Genomic DNA, 2,916 nt, shown 5'->3' with positions numbered 1-2,916 from the left:
ATCCCAGGCAGTGGAGGCACTCAGGTAAAAGCCTCCCTGTACATGGACGACGTCGCCGTCTTCTGCTCGGATCCGCTGTCGGTGCGCAGACTGATGCACGTCTGCGACCAGTTCGAACTGGCCTCGGGAGCCAAGGTAAATCGTGGGAAGAGCGAGGCCATGTTCTTTGGGAACTGGGCTGACCGATCCTTTGTCCCCTTCACTGTCAGGGCTGACGGCCTGAAGGTGCTGGGGATATGGTTCGGAGGGACCGGGGCATGCGTTAGAAACTGGAAGGAGCGAGTGGCTATGGTGAAAAGGAAACTGGGCATGTGGGAGCGACGCTCCCTCTCCATTGCGGGTAAGAACCTGGTCATCAGGTGTGAGGTACTCTCGCTGTTGCTGTACGTGGCGCAGGTCTGGCCCATTCCACACTCCTGCGCGATGGCGATCACTCGAGCCATCTTCCGCTTTATCTGGAGGTCGAAAATGGATCGTGTCTGCAGGGACGCGATGTACAAGCCTCTAGATAAAGGGGGAAAAAACGTGCCCAACATCGCCCTCATACTGATGGCCACCTTTGTGTGCGGCTGCATCAAGCGGTGCGTAGACCCTCAGTACGCAAACACCAAGTGTCACTACGTGCTGAGGTTCTACCTGTCCCCGGTGTTGCGAAGGATGGGTCTGGCCACGCTGCCGCGGAACGCTCCAAGTAGTTGGACCGTGCCGTACCACCTGTCCCTGGTGGAAAAATTTATGCAGAAAAACACCTTTGACCACAAGTCCATCAGGCAGTGGTCAGCACGTAACGTCCTAGAGGCCCTGAGGGATAAGGAGAGGGTGGACCCTGTGGGATGGTTCCCCGAGCAGACTGTCAAAGTCATTTGGCAGAATGCCTCATCGCCAGAACTTTCCAACAAGCACCAAGACGTAGCTTGGCTGGTGGTGAGAAAGGCCCTCCCCGTCAGATCCTTCCTACACGCCAGGAGTCTCACCCCCTCTGCACGATGCCCTCGAGGTGGCTGTGGTGGGGAAGAGACCGTTGTTCACCTCCTTGTGGATTGTGCCTTTGCAAAGAAAGTCTGGAGAGAGATGCAGTGGTTGCTGTCGAGGTTCATCCCGAGCAGTTCTGTGACACAGGACTCTGTGCTCTACGGTCTGTTCCCAGGGACACACACCGAGACAAACATCAACTGCAGCTGGAGGATCATCAACTCGGTGAAAGACGCGCTTTGGTCTGCCCGAAACTTGTTGGTCTTCCAGCACAAAGAGTTGTCCCCGACCGATTGTTGCGGACTGGCACAATCCAAAGTCCAGGACTACGTGCTGAGGGACGCACTAAAGCTTGGGGCAGCTGCCGCAAAGGCGCAATGGGGAAGGGTCGCTGTCTAAGACCTTTCTACCACAGCGCACCGAGAGACTGGGAACTGTTTAGAGCCCCTCGGGCTGTACAGATCAAAATGAAAGGCTGTAAATGACTGTAATATTGTTTGTACTGATGCACCTGGTGATACATTTTGTAAAAGTTTAACCTGGATTGTACCCTTGTAATGTTGTTTTTGAAATGGTTTTGAATGTGATTGAAGATTTTTATGAATAAAGTATATTTTTACAAAAAAAAATCTGTTCTTATCAGTTTAATATCTGATACGTCCCTTATCTGGGGACCATATATTAAATTGATTTTTGGAGCAGGGAGATGGAGTAGGGGCTTGCTCTGTCCACTCCACGCATCGACCCGGTATTGCAGTATCTCTGGGAATGGTGCACCACCCCTTTCCAGGGGATTTTCAATGCTAAAAATAGATTTCTTACAAACATCTGCTTTCTTTACTTTTCAACATGTGCATCTTTCAAAACACAACTTTCTTTCTTTCTCATCGCTTCTCGGCCTCTTGGCTAAGATCAAGTGTTGCAGGAGCGACACCATGGTCCTGCCATGGCAAGGTCGGGATGGAAGGGCGAAAACCAATCGCAATCCGAATTCATACCGTGGGTTACCTATCACCGTCCGAGTCACGGTGAACCACAGCGACGAAGGAGGATCACCTATGGATCGGGGCTTCTTCACCAGGAGGATCCTGTTGAAGGCGTGCGGCTTCCAAGCTACGGAGATCTTCACCCTGCACGACTCCCGCAAAGGTGGTTATTTCGACGTGACGTTCAAGCAAGTGGCAGACTGCGTCCGGCTCCTGAGGGTGTTCGAGGAGAAGAGAGACCTGCCGGAGATGAAGATCCTGACGGCGGAGCCGCACTTCTCTCTGCCGTTGCAACGGGAACGTGAGGTGATGGTGCATGTGTACAACCCCTTCGTCCCTGTCGCCGACGTGGTCACCTTCCTCACCAGGTACTTCGATAAGGTGGGGAGCGGCACCGAGATTCGAGACGACTTGGGGATCTGGACAGGCAAACGCCTGTTTAAGGTCACGCTAAAGACCGATGGTAAGGGAGCCATTTTCCACCCTCCTTCCAGTTTCGCTATCGGGGGAAACCGTGGCTACCTGGTCTACGCTGGGCAACCCAAGCATTGTCGCTCATGCGGCAAGGCTGGTCATGTGGCGGCCAACTGCAGCGCCTCCCTCTGCAAGATCTGCAAACAGGAAGGGCACCACACAAAAGACTGCAAACAGGCCAAGTGCTGCAACCTGTGTGGCGAGGCAAGTCACCTCTACAGGACCTGCCCCAAACGCTGCCGTACTTACGCACAGGCAGCCAAAGCCGACCACGGGGAAGCAGAAGAAATGTTCCGTGTCACTCCAACCACCAAGGCCCCCAGGGAGCTCAACGGGACAAAGGAGGACACAGAGAGAGACAAGGTGGAGAAAGAGATTGAGGCAACAGAGAGCCAATCAACAGCACCACCCCCTGAACCTTCCAGTCCTCAGGACAGCGAATCAATGGAGGAGGAGGCAGCAGTGGAAAAGCAGCAGGGGGAGT

At 53.8% G+C, this 2,916-nt stretch overlaps 1 pseudogene; it reads left to right on the top strand.

Annotated features, from left to right (window-relative positions):
- Positions 1-1,582: 1,582 nt before the first annotated feature.
- LOC144675759 (U2 spliceosomal RNA) lies at positions 1,583-1,754 on the top strand (annotated as a pseudogene).
- Positions 1,755-2,916: the final 1,162 nt, after the last annotated feature.

The sequence above is a fragment of the Cetorhinus maximus genome, unplaced genomic scaffold, assembly GCF_964194155.1.
Source record: "Cetorhinus maximus unplaced genomic scaffold, sCetMax3.hap1.1 HAP1_SCAFFOLD_1146, whole genome shotgun sequence".
NCBI lineage: Eukaryota > Metazoa > Chordata > Chondrichthyes > Lamniformes > Cetorhinidae > Cetorhinus > Cetorhinus maximus.
The sequence above is the reverse complement of the archived record's forward strand: the minus strand, read 5'-3'. Positions and strand labels throughout refer to the sequence as shown.